We start from the raw sequence: 21,693 nt of genomic DNA, 5'->3' as shown, positions 1-21,693 counted from the left end.
TTCTATGTGATGGATATTCAACCAGCATATAGTTGTCTGTTGGGGCGCCCCTGGATACACGGAGCCGGAGCAGTTTCTTCGACTCTCCACCAAAAGCTAAAATATGTGCGGGATGGTCAGGTTGTGACCGTGTGTGGCGAAGAGGACATCTGTGTGAGCCATTTATCCTCCTTCAAATATGTGGAGATGGATGGCGAAATTCATGAAACTCTGTGTCAAGCGTTTGAGATTGTCAGTATTGAGAAGGTGGCTTTTGTGGAACAGAAGAAACCAAGTACCTCGATTGCGTCCTATAAACAAGCTTTGGAGGTCATTCATTCAGGTAACGTGGAAGGCTGGGGCAAGGTGATTGATGTGCCCGTAAAAGAAGACTTGTTTGGCATTGGTTATCAGCCTTTTCAATCATCAGAGCAGGGTGTCCAGAACCAGAAAGGGCCATGTACTTTCACTAGTGCTGGATTGATGAATCACGGGGATGTTTTTGCAACAGGCAATGAAGACGGTGACAGTGATTGTGATATGGATAATTGGGTGCGCCCGTGTGCTCCAGGGGAGAAGATCAACAACTGGACTGCTGAAGAAATAATCCAAGTTACTCTTCAGACAGAGTAATTTTCTTTTGTTTTTCATTTTGCATGAAAGCCCTACGCTCTGCCCAAGGCGTAGTGGTTCATTGTAGGGCCACATCATGTTTTGAATTTTCAATGATTATCATCAATAAAGGACGTTTTGCAATCAAATTTGTGCTCACTGTCTTTCTGTTTTTACTTTCATTTTCAAAACAATAAAAATGGCAATGTTTTTTTGTTTTTTGTGACTTTCTTGAACTCTTTTCTAAAATAAAGCATGAAACATCGTTCGTGCAGAATTGACCTTGCGGATTCCATTAAAAATAGTTTTGTTATGGCTCAGTATGACTTTGATAATCCCATTTACCAAGCCGAAGAGGAGAGTGAAGAAGATTGTGAACTCCCCGAAGAATTGGCCAGACTATTGAAACAGGAGGAAAGGGTCATTCAACCTCATCAGGAAGAGTTGGAAGTCATTAACCTTGGTATTGAGGACGCAAAGAAAGAGATCAAGATAGGGGCTGCTTTAGAGGAAAAGGTCAAGAGAGGGCTGATTGAAATGCTACGAGAATACGTTGATGTCTTTGCATGGTCGTATCAAGATATGCCTGGTTTGGATACAGATATTGTGGTGCACAGGCTACCTCTCAGAGAAGATTGTCCTTCGGTAAAGCAGAAGCTTCGCAGAACTAGTCCTGATATGGCTGTCAAGATCAAAGAGGAGGTTCAGAAACAGTTGGATGCAGGTTTTCTAGCAGTTACCAATTATCCCTCTTGGGTGGCCAACATCGTACCCGTGCCAAAGAAGGATGGTAAAGTCAGGATGTGTGTCGATTACCGAGATTTAAACAGAGCCAGTCCGAAAGATGACTTGCCATTACCTCACATTGATGTATTGGTCGATAACACTGCTCAGTCCTCGGTTTTCTCTTTCATGGATGGATTTTCCGGCTATAATCAGATCAAGATGGCGCCAGAAGACATGGAGAAGACGACATTCATTACACCTTGGGGCACGTCCTGTTATAAGGTAATGCCATTTGGGTTGAAGAACGCCGGTGCTACCTACCAAAGAGCTATGACGACTCTCTTTCATGACATGATGCACAAAGAAATTGAAGTGTACGTGGATGATATGATTGCGAAGTCTCAGACAGAAGAGGAGCACTTGGTAAACTTGCAAAAGTTGTTTGAAAGATTGAGAAAGTTCAAATTGAGGCTGAATCCAAACAAGTGTACGTTTGGAGTGAGATCTGGAAAGTTGTTAGGTTTCATTGTCAGTGAGAAAGGGATTGAGGTTGATCCAGCGAAAGTAAAAGCTATTCAAGAAATGCCTGAACCAAGAACGGAAAAGCAGGTTCGTGGGTTTTTAGGGAGGCTGAACTACATTGCACGGTTCATATCTCACCTAACAGCTACGTGTGAACCGATATTTAAATTGCTAAGAAAAGATCAAGCAATCAGGTGGAACGATGATTGTCAAAAAGCTTTTGATAAGATAAAAGAATATTTGCAGAAACCTCCAATTCTTATACCTCCAGTTCCTGGGAGGCCTCTGATAACGTACCTGTCAGTAACAGAGAATTCGATGGGGTGCGTATTGGGACAGCATGACGAGTCTGGTCGAAAAGAGCATGCAATATACTACCTTAGCAAAAAGTTTACCGACTGTGAAACAAGATATTCGCTGCTCGAGAAAACTTGATGCGCTTTGGCATGGGCTGCTCGCCGACTAAGACAGTATATGTTGAACCATAATACCTTGTTGATTTCTAAGATGGACCCAGTAAAGTATATCTTTGAAAAGCCGGCTCTTACCGGACGAGTGGCTCGTTGGCAGATGATTTTGACAGAGTATGATATCCAGTACACGTCGCAAAAGGCCATCAAGGGTAGTATTCTGTCTGATTACCTTGCCGAGCAACCAATTGATGACTATCAGCCGATGATGTTTGAATTCCCCGATGAAGATATCATGTACTTAAAGATGAAAGATTGTGAGGAGCCTCTTGTCGAGGAAGGACCGAATCCCTATGACAAGTGGACACTGATGTTTGATGGGGCGGTAAATATGAATGGAAATGGTGTTGGGGCAGTACTCATTAATCCTAAAGATGCACACATACCTTTTTCTGCCAGATTGACTTTTGAAGTAACCAACAACGAAGCTGAGTACGAGGCCTGTATCATGGGGATTGAGGAAGCCATCGATCTAAGGATCAAAACTATGGACATTTATGGAGATTCTGCTCTAGTGATTAACCAAGTCAATGGAGACTGGAATACTCATCAGCCGCATTTGATTCCTTATAGAGATTACACCAGAAGGATCCTGACTTTCTTCAAGACAGTAAAGTTGTATCATGTACCCCGAGATGAAAATCAAATGGCTGATGCCTTAGCCACATTGTCTTCCATGATTAAAGTCCATTGGCAGAATCATGTGCCACACGTTGCTGTGAATCGACTCGAGAGGCCTGCGTTTGTGTTTGCAGCCGAGTCTGTTATTGATGAGAAGCCGTGGTTTTATGATATTAAGAAGTTCCTCAAAACCCAAGAGTATCTTGAAGAAGCGTCAAAGAATGACAAGAAGACATTGAGAAGGCTAGCTGGAAGCTTTTACTTGAACAAGGATGATGTGTTGTACAAGAGAAACTTTGACATGGTTCTGCTCAGATGCGTGGTTAGACACGAAGCACACATGTTAATGCAGGAAGTACACGAGGGATCTTTCGGTACCCATGTTGGTGGTCATGCAATGGCCAAGAAGTTGTTAAGAGCCGGTTATTACTGGATAACCATGGAATCTGATTGTTTCAAATACGCTCGGAAGTACCACATATGTCAGATCTATGTAGATAAAGTGCATGTACCACCAAACCCTCTGAATATTATGAATTCTCCTTGGCCATTCGCGATGTGGGGCATCGATATGATTGGAAAGATTGAACCTACTGCTTCTAATGGACACCGCTTCATCCTAGTCGCGATTGATTACTTTACCAAGTGGGTGGAAGCAGCTTCCTATGCCAATGTTACCAGACAAGTGGTTGCTCGATTCATTAAGAAAGAAATTATCTGTCGTTATGGGGTTCCTGAGAGAATCATCACTGATAATGATTCGAATCTCAATAACAAGATGATAAAAGAGCTTTGCAAAGACTTTAAGATAGAACACCACACTTCTTCTCCTTACAGACCAAAGATGAATGGTGCAGTAGAGGCGGCAAACAAGAACATTAAGAAGATTGTGCAAAAGATGGTTGTGACGTACAAGGATTGGCATGAGATGTTGCCTTTCGCTTTGCATGGGTATCGTACCTCAGTGCGTACGTCAACCGGGGCGACTCCGTTTTCACTTGTGTATGGCATGGAGGCAGTCTTGCCAGTAGAAGTTGAAATCCCTTCTTTGAGGGTGATGATGGATGTAAAACTTGACGAGGCTGAGTGGGTTCAAGCCAGGTTTGATGAGTTAAATTTAATTGAGGAAAAGCGATTAGCAGCTGTGTGCCATGGACAACTATATCAGAGAAGGATATAGAAGGCCTTTGATCAGAAAGTGTGTCCTCGAAGCTATCAGATAGGTTACTTAGTTTTGAAGAGGATCCTTCCTCCCGGTACAGATAACAGGGGCAAGTGGACTCTGAATTATGAAGGTCCATATGTTGTTAAAAAGGTCTTTTCTGGTGGAGCCTTGATGCTTACAACTATGGATGGTGAAGATTTTCCGTCTCCTGTGAATTCAGATGTAGTCAAAAAATACTTCGCATAAACTGACCCGCTGGACAAAAAAAGAAAGTCCAGGCAAAAAAGGGCATCCCGGCGAACCAAGAGAAAAAGAAAAGAAAAAGGTTCGGGCAAAAGTTAGGGATAAAGAATAAAAAATAATATGTACACCCGGTAAGTCGAAAACCTGCAAAGGCGGCTTAGGCAAAAATGGGTATCCCGGTGGATTGAAAACCTAAAAGGCGGTCCAGGTAAAAGAGGGATTAAAGCGAAGATTACAGTCTGAGTTATCTGTACTTCATCGCGTTTCAGTGTCTACCATCTTGAAGGATATGATCGGTCCAATCACTCTTCTCAGAAAGCAAAGAATTTGGGGGAAAGTGAAGATCTATGAGTCATAACAGAATTGGAAAATAGTGGAATGTCGTGTTCACATTGCCAATAGGATAGTTTATTTTCTCTTTTGGCGCAATTACCTCTTCCTAGGAATTGCTTCCTGATGTATTTGCCTTTATAGGCCATTTTCAATCAATAAAAGTCGTTATTCAGTCAAATTGCTCTCTTGTTTTTTATTTTTACTGTTTTGTTTGCAAAAAACGTCTGAATTTTGATAAACATTGCATCTAAAAACATGAAGGCTAGACAATGACGTGCGGAAAGATAAAACATCTGAAAATCATTTTGAATGTTGAGTACACTTGAGTATATCTTGTCCATACGATCCCCTGGGGCATGTATGTCCTTCCGTTTTGCAGGTTACTATCTTTGATTGATGGCTCAAGCAGATGAGCCAAAGTTTGTTCGAAGGAAGACCCTGTTGTTTCAACACTGTCCAGGCGTGTAAGAAGTTGGGTCGTCTAAGTCGAGTTCAGAATTTGTTTCCTCAGCATGGTCGAGAGGTTGGTGTTTTCCTAACAAGTGACTCCCCAATTGAGTTGGTTTCTCTGCCGTTCCAAGAATGTCAGATTAGTAAGTATCCTCAGCAGAATTGTTGTATGTCCCCACAGAGTTGGAAGATCGAATCGATAATTGTGTGCTCAGTAAAGTGATCATTTGCTTTCCCAGCAAGAGTTTTCCTCCCTTTGCATCTTGCATATAGTAATCGTCATTTGCATTCGCATTCTCAAATCGCGTAGCATTTCCATTCAGTATGGAGGATTACGCCATAGAAAACTCAAACATATGCATACATGTATTAAACCAGATTGGATCATATCTCCGGAAGAGACGGATCATTTTTCAACATCAGTGTAGCACATTTGCAGCAGTTGCTCTGGGCAACATTCAGAATCAATAACCCCAGTGAGATTTATTTTCTCACCAGTCCGTGAAAGGAAAGCTTGATTCTCTTCCGATTTAGTCACCAGTAAGTGTCTGCCTTATTTTACATATGTAGATGTCATCCTTGCGATACCGGTAAGTGTCGCGTTGTCCCCCGTAAATGTCTGTGCTTTTCTTTGATGGAGCCTTTTCCCCCCGCGAAATCATCTGTCGATGTCGGTAAACGTCGAATCCCAATCGTTGGCCATCAGTAAATGGCATGTCTCTCATGGTGTCTACAAAAAAATCATTCTATCAACATCCGTGTGTGTCCTGTCCCTTCTTTGGTGTCGGTAAACATCATTGATTCGATGTCGGTAAACATCAGCTGCTTGTTAACCATCGGTAAATGGTTTTGTCGTTAAGATTCCCCAGCAGATCCGCTATCCGTAAATATCGAGTATTTCATTTTCGCCATCGATAAATGGTTTCGTTTCATAAGCGTATTCTTTCTTTGGTGTCGGTAAACATCACTGTTCGGTGTCGGTAAACATCATTGTTCGATGTCGGTAAACATCGAGTTCCTTCCCAGTCATCGGTAAATGTCTGGCCTTGTTTCACTTATAAACATCCTTGTTCGATGTCGGTAAACATCGAGTTCCTTCCCAGTCATCGGTAAATGTCTGGTCTTGTTTCACTTATAAACATCCTTGTTCGATATCGGTAAACATCGAGTTCCTTCCCAGTCATCGGTAAAGGTCTGGTCGTGTAGCGCTTTCTTTGACGTCGGTAAATGTCTGGTCTTGTTTCACTTATAAACATCTTTGTTCGATGTCGGTAAACATCGAGTTCCGTCCCAGTCATCGGTAAATGTCTGGTCTTGTAAACATCTTGTTCCTCCCCAGTGAAGCCGCCATCGGTAAATGGCCTCGCTTTCCTTGATATCAGGAAATATCAAATTTTATTTTAAAGTCGCCATCGGTAAATGGCCTCGCTTTCCTTGATATCGGTAAATATCAAATTTTATTTTGAAGCCGCCATCGGTAAATGGCCTCGCTTTCTTTGATATCGGTAAATATCAAATTTTATTTTGAAGCCGCCATAGGTAAATGGCCTCGCTTTCCTTGATATCGGTAAATATCAAATTTTGTTTTGAAGCCGCCATCGGTAAATGGCTTCGCTTTCTTTGATATCGGTAAATATCAAATTTTATTTTGAAGCCGCCATCGGTAAATGGCCTCGCTTTCCTTGATATCGGTAAATATCAAATTTGTTTTGAAGCCGCCATCGGTAAATGGCCTCGCTTTCCTTGATATCGGTAAATATCAATTTTGTTTTGAAGCCGCCATTGGTAAATGGCCTCGCTTTCCTTGATATCGATAAATATCAAATTTTGTTTTGAAGCCGCCATCGGTAAATGGCCTCGCTTTCCTTGATATCGGTAAATATCAAATTTTGTTTTGAAGCCGCCATCGGTAAATGGCCTCGCTTTCCTCGCTTCGTCACCTACAGAGTGAAAATTCTCCGGTTCTTTTGGTATTCAATCCCTGTTTACCTTGAAAGTCTGATAGCCGCTGCTTTCATCCGTTCAGGTTCACAGTTGATTGAATAGGGGCAGCTGTAGCACCTCAAATTTTCCCTCCTCATTCATGCATTTATTTTAGGTCATTTAACATTTCATATTGCATTTTATCATGTCAATCAGAATTAGCTCCAAAAGGATGTCATCCAAGTCACTTTCTGGGTTCTATCTGAAGGATCAAGCTTAATGGGCTCAGTACAGTTCAAATTCAACTATGAAGCCAAAAGTCAACTGTTGGTCAACTGAATAGGAAATGGCCAAGGAATGACTTGAGTTACTTTCAAAACGTTAATCTTGAAGGAGCAAAAGTTTGTTCATGAACTGTCATGCTCGCTAGGCGAGCAGAATGGGTCACCTAGCGAGTCTCAAGAAAAGCCACCAGAATCACCTGCGCTCAGAGGAATTTCCTAAACTGTCATGCTCGCTAGACGAAGCCCACGCGTTTTGAAAAAGAAAAAAAAAATATATATATATATATATAATAAAAAAATAAATAAAAAAACGAAGAAAAAAAACGAAAAACAAATAAAAATAAAAATAAAAAACGAAGAAAAAAAAAGAAAAAATAAATAAATAAAAAATAAAATATATATATATATATATATATATATATATAAATATAATAGAAAAATCTTGGACTTTGACCTCTCTCATTTGAGCCCACAAAGCCACGAAAATCAACTTATAAATCCTGAAATTTCAGTAAAGGAAAAAAAGGAGGAGAATTGGTGAAAGCTGAAAACACTTTGAAGTTTCCTTGGAACAAAACCCTAGAGAGATTCTAACTAATTCATAGCAACCTCCAGAGACTGAAGGGAACTCATCTGCAAAGAACCAATTCCCTCTCATATAAATCCTAAGAGTGCTTTGCAAACCCAACCGTGCCATTCAATTTCAATCGATCCTCCCCAATCAGGTATGCCCTATTTCCACTACTTTATACTTTCAACCTGAAATTTCTGAATGTATGAGGTATTATGGGTGAATTTGGAAGAGTGAGTATTGTTAGGTTTTGCATGTGGGCACATGTTTTAGTATGTATGTCGTGTCTTGATGTGTGGATCCTTGCCCCCTGACTTTGACTTTTGATACCCTTTTAATGCATTTGTTTGACAAGAGGTTTAGGCCTCCTACCCTTGGTTGCTTTTTGTGAGCTTTTTGTGAAATTTAATGGCATGATTCATGTGATTCTCTGTTTGGTGCAACTCTTGATTGCACTCCATCTTGTTTCTCTAACCTGTTTGTTGAGTTTTTTTTTGTGAGGGCTCACATGAACCTTGAAGAGATAGCTTGCCTGGTATTCCCCTTTATTTGTGGGATACCATTTGGAGATTTATTCTGATTGCTTTGCTGACTTGCTTTCTTTGATGGTGCTAGCTTGAGAGATCTTTGGGTTTCTTGTTTCTTTAGTTGCTGTTACTTCGGATCTTTATCCGTGTGGTAGATCTCTTGATCCCTTTTACATCTTTCCCGCATTTTACCGCTTTCTTAGCTGGAAGACCTCAATAAGAGGCAATGTTTTTGTGTGTTTAATTTTGTGCCCAAAGACCTCCAAGAAGAGGCACCAGTGCTAAAGACCTCCATGAAGAGGCAATTGACGGATAAAAGGGATTAGTAGTCAATCCCCCTTTATTCAGTGCGTCGTTCTTTAAGATCACACTACGTGTCGATGCTTCAGAACAAAAGCCCAAGATCTTTTGTCCGGTCAGTCAGTGGAGAGGGTTCCACCTTTCTGAATCCCCACTTTTTGTCATGAGCTCACCCTGTCCAGGGTTAAGAGCTATGAGGTCTTATCCTCATTACCCGCTTGATCTGCTCACCCTGACGTTCAATGTCAGTGGTTAAGAGCCCATTTGATTACCTTTCCATGGCTTGTTTGTCGAGTTTGATATGACCCCTCTTGACTAAAGCCCTACCCACGTATGTTTGAGCCCCCTTGTTGGCGTGTTTATTTTATGCATGTTTGTTTTGTATGGTGTGATCGTCTCCCCATAGGATTGTTAGGCTTCGTATAGTCTCTCGTTTGCATGTCAATTAAGGTAGCACGGTTCCTTCGTCTAGGACTTCCTTTTTGCATGAGCATTCCTAAAACAAACAAACTCATTGATTTTTCTTCTCCTAAGAACACGTTAACTCCTTCTACTATAGGTGAGTAAGTCTCCAAAGGTCGAGCATCCGGTAGATTGTGTAGTAACTTCGTTCATCACAAAAAACAAACAAAAATAGGTTAGCCGAGCTACGGTGCTCTGATTCTCAATCCTTCTTGAGATACGTATGCAGCAGGGTAGGGCCTGTGCGAGCAATAACTCTTTCTTTTCCCTACTTTGATTTTCTCTCTTTCGCATCGCATATAGGACTTTTTATACACACACTTTAGACATAAATAGCAAACGTGGATCTGTGGAGTACCACAGTGTGATAACCTTCCCTTCACGTAACCGGCCCCCTTACTCGGTTTTATTTGGTTCGAGACTTTGTTTTATCCGTTCCCTCTTGGTTATGCAGTACTACCTTTCCTCCACTTGGGATAAAAGTACATAGTTGGTGACTATACTCTTTTCTTCCGCACCACTCTTTTCGCGTTAGTACTTGGATTCGGGAAATCCGGGGAGCGACAGCTGGCGACTTTGCTGGGGATAATAACCCTCTGAATATTATGAATTCTCCTTGGCCATTCGCGGTGTGGGGCATCGATATGATTGGAAAGATTGAACCTACTGCTTCTAATGTACATCACTTCATCCTAGTCGCGATTGATTACTTTACCAAGTGGGTGGAAGCAGCTTCCTATGCCAATGTTACCAGACAAGTGGTTGCTCGATTCATTAAGAAAGAAATTATCTGTCGGTATGGGGTTCCTGAGAGAATCATCACTGATAATGGTTTGAATCTCAATAACAAGATGATGAAAGAGCTTTGCAAAGACTTTAAGATCGAACACCATAATTCTTCTCCTTACAGACCAAAGATGAATGGTGTTGTAGAGGCGGCAAACAAGAACATTAAGAAGATTGTGCAAAATATGGTTGTGACGTACAAGGATTGGCATGAGATGTTGCCTTTCGCTTTGCATGGGTATCGTACCTCGGTGCGTACGTCAACCGGGGCAACTCCGTTTTCACTTGTGTATGGCATGGAGGCAGTCTTGCCAGTAGAAGTTGAAATCCCTTCTTTGTGGGTGATGATGGATGTAAAACTTGACGAGGCTGAGTGGGTTCAAGTCAGGTTTGATGAGTTAAATTTAATTGAGGAAAAGCGATTAGCAGCTGTGTGCCATGGACAACTATATCAGAGAAGGATGAAGAAGGCCTTTAATCAGAAAGTGCGTCCTCGAAGTTATCAGATACGTGACTTAGTTTTGAAGAGGATCCTTCCTCCCGGTACGGATAACAGGGGCAAGTGGACTCCGAATTATGAAGGTCCATATGTTGTTAAAAAGGTCTTTTCTGGTGGAGCCTTGATGCTTACAACTATGGATGGTGAAGATTTTTTGTCTCCTGTGAATTCAGATGTAGTCAAAAAATACTTCGCACAAACTAACTCGCTGGACAAAAAAAAAAGTCCAGGCAAAAAAGGGCATCCCGGCGAACCAAGAGAAAAAGAAAAGAAAAAGGTTCGGGAAAAAGTTAGGGATAAAGAATAAAAATAATATGTACACCCGGTAAGTCGAAAACCTGCAAAGGCGGCTTAGGCAAAAATGGGTATCCCGGTGGATTGAAAACCTGAAAAGGCGGTCCAGGCAAAAGAGGGATTAAAGCGAAGACTACAGTCTGAGTTATCTGTACTTCATCGCGTTTCAGTGTCTACCATCTTGAAGGATATGATCGGTCCAATCACTCTTCTCAGAAAGCAAAGAATTTGGGGGAAATTGAAGATCTATGAGTCATAACAGAATTGGAAAATAGTGGAATGTCGTGTTCACATTGCCAATAAGATAGTTTATTTTCTCTTTTGGCGCCATTACCTCTTCCTAGGAATTGCTTCCTGATGTATTTGCCTTTATAGGCAATTTTCAATCAATAAAAGTCGTTCTCTTGTTTTTTTATTTTACTGTTTTGTTTGCAAAAAACGTCCGAATTTTTGATAAACATTGCATCTAAAAACATGAAGGCTAGACAATGACGTGCGGAAAGATAAAACATCTGAAAATCATTTTGAATGATGAGTACACTTGAGTATATCTTGTCCATACGATCCCCTGGGGCATGTATGTCCTGCTGTTTTGCAGGTTACTATCTTTGATTGATGGCTAAAGCAGATGAGCCAAAGTTTGTTCGAAGGAAGACCCTGTTGTTTCAACACTGTCTAGTCACGTAAGAAGTTGGATCATCTAAGTCGAGTTCAAAATTTGTTTCCCCAGCATGGTCGAGAGGTTGGTGTTTTCCCAACAATGACTCCCCAGTTGAGTTGGTTTCTCTACCGTTCCGAGAATGTTATCCTCAGCAGAATTGTTGTATGTCCCTACAGAGTTGGAAGATCGTATCAGAAATTGTATGCTCAGTAAAGTGATCATTTGCTTTCCCAACAGGAGTTTTCCTCCCTTTGCATCTTGCATGTAGTAATCATCATTTGCATTCGCATTCTCAAATCGCGTAGCATTTCCATTCAGTATGGAGGATTACGCCATAGAAAACTCAAACATATGCATACATGTATTAAACCAGATTGGATCATATCTCTGGAAGAGACGGATCATTTTTCAACATCAGTGTAGCACATTTGCAGCAGTTGCTCTGGGCAACATTCAGAATCAATAACCCCAGTGAGATTTATTTTCTCACCAGTCCGTGAAAGGAAAGCTTGATTCTCTTCCGATTTAGTCACCAGTAAGTGTCTGCCTTATTTTTGACATATGTAAATATCATCCTTGCGATACCGGTAAGTGTCGCGTTGATCCCCGTAAATGTCTGTGCTTTTCTTTGATGTCGGTAAACATCATCTTTCGATGTCGGTAAACGTCGAATTCCAATCGTTGGCCATAAGTAAATGGCATGTCTCTCACGGTGTCTACAAAAAATTGTTCTGTCAACACCCGTGTGTGTCCTTTCCCTTTTTGGTGTCGGTAAACATCATTGATTCGATGTCAGTAAACATCAGCCGCTTGTTAACCATCGGTAAATGGTTTGGTCGTTTAAGATTCCCCAGCAGATTCGTTATCCGTAAATATCGAGTGTTTCATTTTCGCCATCGGTAAAAGCTTTCGTTTCATAAGTGTATTCTTTCTTTGACATCGATAAATGTCTGGTCTTGTTTCACTTATAAACATCCTAGTTCGATGTCGGTAAACATCGAGTTCCTTCCCAGTCATCGGTAAATGTCTGGTCTTGTTTCACTTATAAACATCCTTGTTCGATGTCGGTAAACATCGAGTTCCATCCCAGTTATCGGTAAATGTCTGGTCTTGTTTCACTTATAAACATCCTTGTTCGATGTCGGTAAACATCGAGTTCCATCCCAGTCATCGGTAAATGTCTGGTCTTGTTTAACTTGCTCCTCCCCAGTGAAGCCGCAATCGGTAAATGGCCTCGCTTTCCTTGATATCGGTAAATATCAAATTTTGTTTTGAAGCCGCCATCGGTAAATGGCCTTGCTTTCCTTGATATCGGTAAATATCAAATTTTGTTTTGAAGCCGCCATCGGTAAATGGCCTCGCTTTCCTCGCTTCGTCACCTACAGAGTGCAAATTCTCCGGTTCTTTTGGTATTCAATCCCTATTTACCTTGAAAGTATGATAGTCGTTGCTTTCATCCGTTCAGGTTCATAGTTGATTGAATAGGGCAGCTGTAGCACCTCAAATTTGCCCTCCTCATTCATGCATTCATTTTAGGTCATTTAACATTTCATATTGCATTTTATAATGTCAATCAAAATTAGCTCCAAGAGGATGTCATCCAAGTCACTTTGTGGGTTCTATCTGAAGGATAAAGCTTAATGGGCTCAGTACAGTTCAAAATTCAACTATGAAGCCAAAAGTCAATTGTTGGTCAACTGAAGAGGAAATGGCCAGGGAATGACTTGAGTTACTTTCAAAACGTTAATCTTGAAGGAGCAAAAGTTTGTTCATGGCTGTCATGCTCGATAGGCGAGCAGAATGGGTCACCTAGCGAGTCCCAAGAAAAGCCACCAGAATCACCTGTGCTCAGAGGAATTTCCTGAACTATCATGCTCGCTAGGCGAAGCCCACGCGTTTTGAAAATATATATATATATATATATATATATATATATATATTATATATATATATATATATATATATATATATATATATATATATATATATATATATATATATATATATATATATATATATATATATATATATAAAAGAAAAAACAAAAAAAAAAAAAACTAAAAAAAACGACAAAAAACTAAAAAAAAACGAAAAAAAAAAAATAATAAAAAAAATATAACAGAAAAATCTTGGACTTGGACCTCTCTCATTTTGAGCCCTCAAAGCCACGAAAATCAAGTTATAAATCCTGCAATTTCAGTAAAGGGAAAAAAAGGAGGAGAATTGGTGAAAGCTGAAAACACTTTGAAGTTTCCTTGGAACAAAACCCTAGAGAGATTCTAACTAATTCAGAGCAACCTCCAGAGACTGAAGGGAACTCATCTGCAAAGAACCAATTCCCTCTCATATAAACCCTAAGAGTGCTTTGCAAACCCAACCGTGCCATTCAATTTCAACCGATCCTCCCCAATCAGGTATGCCCTATTTCCACTACTTTATACTTTCAACCTGAAATTTCTGAATGTATGAGGTATTATGGGTGAATTTGGAAGAGTGGGTATCGTTAGGTTTTGCATGTGGGCACATGTTTTAGTATGTATGTCGTGTCTTGATGTGTGGATCCTTGCCCTCTGACTTTGAGTTTTGATACCCTTTTAATGCATTTGTTTGACAATAGGTTTAGGCCTCCTACCCTTGGTTGCTTTTTGTGAGCTTTTTGTGAACTTTAATGGCATGATTCATGTGATTCCCTGTTTGGTGCAACTCTTGATTGCACTCCATCTTGCTTCTCTAACCTGTTTGTTGAGTTTTTTTTTGTGAGGGCTCACATGAACCTTGAAGAGATAGCTTGCCTGGTATTCCCCTTTATTTGTGAGATACCATTTGGAGATTTATTCTGATTACTTTGTTGACTTGCTTTCTTTGATGGTGCTAGCTTGAGAGATCTCTGGGTTTCTTGTTTCTTTAGTTGTTGTTACTTCGGATCTTTATCCGTGTGTTAGATCTCTTGATCCCTTTTACATCTTTCCCGCATTTTACCGTTTCTTAGCTGGAAGACCTCAATAAGAGGCAATATTTTTGTGTGTTTACTTTTGTGCCCAAAGACCTCCAAGAAGAGGCACCAGTGCTAAAGACCTCAATGAAGAGGCAATTGACGTATAAAAGGGATTAGTAGTCAATCCCCCATTATTCAGTGTGTCATTCTTTATGCTCATACTACGTGTCGACGCTTCAGAACAAAAGTCTAAGATCTTTTGTCCGGTCAGTCAGTGGAGAGGGTTCCACCTTTCTGAATCCCCACTTTTGTCATGAGCTCACCCTGTCCAGGGTTAAGAGCTATGAGGTCTTATCCTCATTATCCGTTTGATATGCTCACCCTGACGTTCAATGTCAGTGGTTAAGAGCCCATTTGATTACCTTTCCATGGCTTGTATGGTGTGATCGTCTCCCCATAGGATTGCTAGGCTTCGTATAGTCTCTCGTTTGCATGTCAATCAAGGTAGCACGGTTCCTTCGTCTAGGACTTCCTTTTTGCATGAGCATTCCTAAAACAAACAAACTCATTGATTTTTCTTCTCCTAAGAACACGTTAACTCCTTCTACTACAGGTGAGTAAGTCTCCAAAGGTCGAGCATCCAGTAGATTGTGTAGTAACGTCATTCATCACAAAAAACAAACAGAAATAGGTTAGCCGAGCTACGGTGCTCTGATTCTCAATCCTTCTTGAGATACGTATGCAGCAGGGTAGGGCCTGTGCGAGCAATAACTCTTTCTTTTCCCTACTTTGATTTTCTCTCTTTCGCATCGCATATAGGACTTTTTGTACACACACTTTAGACATAAATAGCAATCGTGGATCCTGTGGAGTACCACAGACGTGAAGGGGTGCGATAACCTTCCCTTCACGTAACCGGCCCCCTTACTCAGTTTTCTTTGGTTCGAGACTTTGTTTTATCCGTTCCCTCTTGGTTATGCAGTACTACCTTTCCCTCCTCTTGGGATAAAAGTACATAACTGGCGACTCTACTCTTTTTCCGCGCCACCCCTTTTTGCGTTTGTACTTGGATTCGGGAAATCTCGGGGAGCGACAACACTAAAGAAGAGAAGACAAATTGGCATTTTGTCTCTATGGGTTTCACCCACATAATTTCCCTCTCATTTTTGTTGGATCAAAGAAACAACTATTTAAATATAAAATAGAGAATTGGATTTACAAAACTATGATTTGAGTCAAGAAGAAAATCATGATTCAAATTGAAAAATATTGTGATTAAAGTCAAGTTAAACTCTTGATTCGAGTCAATTTCAGTAGAGCCCAAATTTAGCTTCACATAGACATTTGATTTGAGTTAAGATTATCACTTTATTTGAGTCACATGAAGTTGTGATTTGAATCAGGTTCATTTTTTTATTTGAATCAAGTCATCCATAGGAAAATCCTAAGTTTCACAAGGTTCCTGGTTTGAATCACTCTTAACACTTGATTCGAGTCAAGTCACTCAACATTTTCATCTAAGAGTTCTAACTTTTGTTTCATGCCACACCTAACAAAACGAAAAAAGAGAAATTTGCTAGGCTAAAAAAAGGCCAATGTCATTGATCAAACACTTTCATTTTATTGAATAATGAAGGGTGTTAATGGTATCATGCTAAAATAGCTGAAGCAAATACAATACAACTCAAATACAAATAAACTACAAATAAGCGAATATTGAATGATAAGCAAACAAACTATAACATATACACTCAAATTGTAAAAAACATCAAAACAGGTGTACGATGCCATATGATAACGTGACTGCATTTTCAACGCGCCAACTGCTATAAATAGGGTACTTTGCTACTTTTTTTAGAGTTCCAAATTTGAGATAGAAAGTGACGACCATGAGCTTTTGGAGCAAGATTTTGAAGAGCATTGGAGTTATTGGAGATCTTATTTTCCATATATTTTGATGAAGACTTCTTATCAACTCATGATAATAGTTAATTTACCTACGAATAGATAAGTTATTCTAGATTAGGTCTTTTAAGATGAACTTATTTGTACTCTGTTGGATCATACGATATGACTTCTTGAGATTAATTTAATGTTTTTATGTTATTATTATTATTTATTTGTTATTTTTTGTAATGCCTTTTGTGTGTTAACGGGCGTGCAAATTGATATTAGATGAGTATGGATCATTGATCATAAGACTACCGATATGAGTTAGGGCAATTATTCAACTTAGTAACTAACTAGGAACATGTAATTATAAGTTGTGGCTTTTGAATTAATAAATTTAAAATGCCTAGTTTAACTCTGAATAGGCCTAGGAATTAGAGAATTATTGTGTGAATTAGTGAATTGTATATCAAGGAATTAAGTACAGTGGTCTTGTTAATTCTTTGTGCGATAATAGTGTAATTGTAATTCAATTAATACATAGTTCACTAATATGTATAATTAGGGGATTCTAAATAAAGATCTAATCACTTTTAATTTACGAACTTCTTTTCGACAAAATTCTCATATTGTTTTCGTAGCCAAAACTTTATTGAAATCCCCCTTTGTTATTAATTTTAAATCGCGTTTTTATTACCTTTTTAAATTTATAATCTCTTTGGAGACGAATTATTTTATTACTTTGACAAGACTAGTACACTTTCTAGAATTGTCATCCTAGTGTTATAATTCACACTCTACATTTCAAGTTCCATGGGATAGAGAGAAATATAGGTCAAATTAAAAGGGTGGATTCATAAAAATTCTAATCACAGTAAAATTAGCAACTTGTCTTTAGTTAATCAAGACCTTTACAAAAAAAAAGAGAAAGAAAAGAAAGAAGAAAGAGAAGTAAAAAAAAGAAGACGATAAAGGAGAAAAGGAAAGAAATGAAAAAGACAAACTGTTTTTGATGTGGTGTCATGTAGATTTGTATGAACATTTAGTCTTGAATGAATAACTTTTAACTTACTTTTCCAGATTATGAAAAACATTAAGTAAGCATGTAACTATGAATTGCGTAGCTACATATTCTCATATTATGCATCTAAAAAATTCAACATTTGATACCTCAATTCCTGACACTTATAAGTATTAATTTCCAAATATTATGGTGGTATTAGTTATTATTTTGTAAAAATATTATGGTGGTATTTACTTTAATTAGTTATTTTGTTCTTTATTTAATTTTCTTCATTATATAGTAGAGTTTGGTTGTCATTGATTGTTGCAATATAATATGAGCATAGTTATATATATCCTTACTAATTTAAACTCAATGAGTGAACCAATTATATTAGTAGGTATAGAAATTAAATTCTAGCACAAGGAGTACAAGAAAGACATTAGAGTATGAGACTATCAAAATCAATCTACCATCAACACCAAGCTCCCAAGACTAGGGGGAACCCATTACAACAAAACAAACACCTATCAACAACCTGATTCTTTCACTAGCAGCAGACTACAATCTTATAATTATAACAATGTAATAATCAGAATCATATTAATTCTATTCAGATAGATTTTCAACCAATTATCAAACTAACTGCAGATGAATTTAATTTTGCTCAACAGTAAGAACAATTCAAATCTATCCTACAACATCTTACTTTACAAGGTCTCACATTAATTTTAAGTGCCACAAGAAAGCACTCAAAATTATGTTGGATATCCTAAAAAATGTTTAGACAATATCGATTATACTGATAGACCGCTCCCAATGTGCGAAGCATTTCTAATGAAAACCAATTTACCCAAACCAATGACAGATTGAATGTCAAAAATATTTCATGCTTAAAAATTCACAATGTCAACCTGCACAAGACAGTTTGCATCAAAGTAAAGCTACTACATTCTGCTAAAATCATTGATACCACACCAGATTAATATCCCTGAGAAAAGATGATCAGTTGTTCTTGCACAGGAAAAATCAACTATTGAGAATCATTGGCCCGTAACCGCAATCATTCTTCAAGTTTTATTGACACACTGGCACTAGAGTGTAGAGTCGAGGTTACGCCACTTTCCAATCTCCTCATCCGTAAGTTTTCTGATTCCATTAAGAAAGTTAAATTCTTCATATCTTATTATGTGTCTCATTCTTTTACTCATTGAATATTTGTGGATGCTGCTACGTTTGTAGATCATCATATTCAAAAGGTCTGAAAATTAAAAATATTTTTTTAATAGTGTCTCCTTTTTAACTTGATATTTATGAATATTTATGAATATTACCATTGTCTTGGCAAGAGCAGTGATTGATGTCCTGGTCACATGATTGGAAATGGCAAATTGAAGCATACACCCAATCTATATAGCTCATTAAAAAAAAGTTAATTTATAATTTAAATTGAAGCATACAACCAATAAATAAATGTTGTAAGTCTGTATTATATTAAAGAGATCATTTCTTTGACGACGTTTATGAGAAAAAACATTTGTATTCATATAAATTAATAACTTTAGTTAATTGCAATAGATTCATTAATGTAACAAAATGTATGAATATTTTCTATGAAACCTTATTCTATGAAAATAAACGTCATTAGAAAAAAAATCAATGAGTTGAATTTATATATGAAATGACATCATTAATAAAGTGAAATTCTTTAAGAAGAATATATGATAAATTAGAGGGTTTTTTTGTTACCATGGTAAGGGAATGCCCTCCTTCTTCTCTTTTGAATCTCAACACGATCTCCAGGTTTCAAATCATTGAGATTATTATATTCATAATAATCCACAAGAAAAGTTTTAGGTGGTGGCTTTCTCAACCTTTCCCAATCAATATCTCGCTCAACCAATCGTTTTCCCGCGTTTGTGGACCTATAAATTGATAAATTTTTACATATAATTAAGAAAAAAAAAGAAATTTAGAGGATCAGTTCTAGACTTTGTTTTACAATCATAGAAATGTGCACATCGTGTAATTAACAATTTCATTTTATTCACTTTCTACTCAAAACTAAATCCCTATAAAGAATAATAGGAGTTTGCTAGTTATTATAAAAAAAAATTAACAATACCTTGCTCGAAAGGTGTTTGTTCTAGAATCATAACTCACAAGGGCATCATAGCAGTATAATGTTTTCTTTGTAGCCTGCATGCAAAGTTCCATATAATTATAATAATTTTAAACCAAATGATAAAAGTAAATGAGATTATACTAAATCCCTATTTAATTTCTAGGGTATCAATTATGTTCTATATACTTCTACTCCTACCTAAAATGACAGTAATATATTGTGTCACATTTTTTTCAAAAATATGTTTCATTAATTTCTATGATTATGCACTAACAATATATTATGGACCAACGTAATCGAGTTAAAAAACAATGTGGAAATAATAATTTCTATGATTTGCTTAATGTTTTAATGAACTTGAAATACTATGTATGAGTGAAATGATACTTAATAAATCAGAGTTTTACTAGTAGAAATGAAAAATAATAATATTTAGACTATTTAATGCAATAATAAATTACATAATAGATGTTATAATTTGGTTGATCTTACCTTGTATATTTGAATAGGAAACCAAAAGCGACCAGTCTCAAGGCAAATATACAAAGCCATTTGTGAATGATTTTAATCAAATCATCCATGCTCTATTACTTTTCAAATAAGAATGAAGGCGTTGATATGGGTGATCACCACTAATATTTCCATATGACTTACTCTGATTGTGGTGTAAAACCAAACTTTCTTCATTTCTAATTTTACCAATATGATAGTTCCACTCATTGTGAAAGTCTTCTCCTACCAACTTACTCCATTTATGTTCCACATGTTGATTCCATAAATAATCACTTCTACTATATTCCTCAAGTGAGTACACACATGTGCTACCATGAACAAATCTTTTGGTGAAAGTTGCTTAAGAATGCAATCCAATATCTCATGAGGTAAATTTAAGAAAGAACCCTTACAATCCTCTTGTTTATCCAATTTTGGTGCTGATGATTTTTTTGACGACATTGTGATTTATGGGAAATCCTAATTCAACAACAACCAAAAGATTGAAATAAAATCAAATTATACATTAATAAGAGCCTATACCATATAAGACAAAGAGTAAACAATGATAAATTATAAAGTTTACAAAGAATGATTAAAAATCCATGAACAAACATACAAACACTATGTAGTGTTAATAAATAATGATTAAAAATAAATAATCCAATAAAAGTATCTCTTTCGTATCATATATAGTCAAAATTTATGATGATGCATATTAACTAAACATGTAAAATTTGTAAGGCGATCTTATGATAATGTCAGCTCATTATCAAAAAGTTTAGAGTTGTGCAAAGATTATTTACTGTGCTGGTCGACCTCAGGTCCACACCATTGCGAATATTAGGTATTGTTCACTTTGGGCGTGAGAATACTTACGACTTTATATTTTAGAAATGATACCCTTAGCATTACTCCCAAGTAATGTGGTACCATTTTTCCAATCCGAAACAATTCCCCCCCTGTCAAGGCTAAGCAGCATGGTGAAAGGATGTGGCCCTGACCTCTAATACCCCAAGTTCTAAGTATCAATAAGATAGATTAATAGAAAATCACTAATCTCTAAACCTACAATAAATTTATGAGAGGTTAGTAGAACAATCAATGTGGGCATAGCTTAAGTAAGAAGGATAACATGCTAGTAATTTCACTCAAATAACATGGGAAAACTGTAATTTCATAAGCGCATCATATAAGGGGAAAGGAACCTCTTCTCTCATTTTGCACCTTCACTTCTCTTTCATCAATTCTGATTTTTTTAGAGGACTTGGAGTGAGGGAAAGAGGGTCACGAAGGTGGAAAGAAAAAGGAATTTTGTGAGCTCAAGTTCATCCTCCATGGGTGCATGTGTGAAACTTGGTGATCTTGGAAGAAGAACAACGATTAGGTGTATAAATCATCATCATCATTTTCTTCATCTCTCAATCATCAAAGTTAGAATCTTCACTAAAGGTGTGTTCTTTAGTTAGTTTAACACCTTGTATGTTAGGTTTTCCTCATGATTCTTGCAGTGTTGCTTTGAGTGAGTAAGAAACTTCTCCAACTTTAGATGCATGTTTAGTATGGTATAACTATGAACTTTCATGTGTTGGTTTTTCTATGTCTTGATTCCCCAAGCATGTTACTATATGTTAGGGTGGATTAAGGGTGAATTGGGGTGCTAAATATGGTGTTAGGACACTAATTTTTAGAAAAGTTACAGAGTTTCTCGCTTAGTGACATATCGCTTGCTTAATGAGTGTTTGTTGATATAAAAATTTATTGTGACACGGAAAATAGCGTATTTTGAGTTTCATAACTCAAAAGGAGATACGGTCAAA

The 21,693-nt window shown here is 37.8% G+C and overlaps 1 pseudogene; it reads right to left on the bottom strand.

Annotated features, from left to right (window-relative positions):
• Nucleotides 1-18,125: 18,125 nt before the first annotated feature.
• Nucleotides 18,126-20,339, bottom strand: LOC127115000 (F-box protein At2g26850-like; annotated as a pseudogene).
• Nucleotides 20,340-21,693: the final 1,354 nt, after the last annotated feature.

Source organism: Lathyrus oleraceus, unplaced genomic scaffold, assembly GCF_024323335.1.
Source record: "Lathyrus oleraceus cultivar Zhongwan6 unplaced genomic scaffold, CAAS_Psat_ZW6_1.0 chrUn0795, whole genome shotgun sequence".
Classification (NCBI taxonomy): Eukaryota; Viridiplantae; Streptophyta; class Magnoliopsida; order Fabales; family Fabaceae; genus Lathyrus; species Lathyrus oleraceus.
Note: the sequence above shows the minus strand (reverse complement) of the source record. Positions and strands in the feature narration are given on the sequence as shown.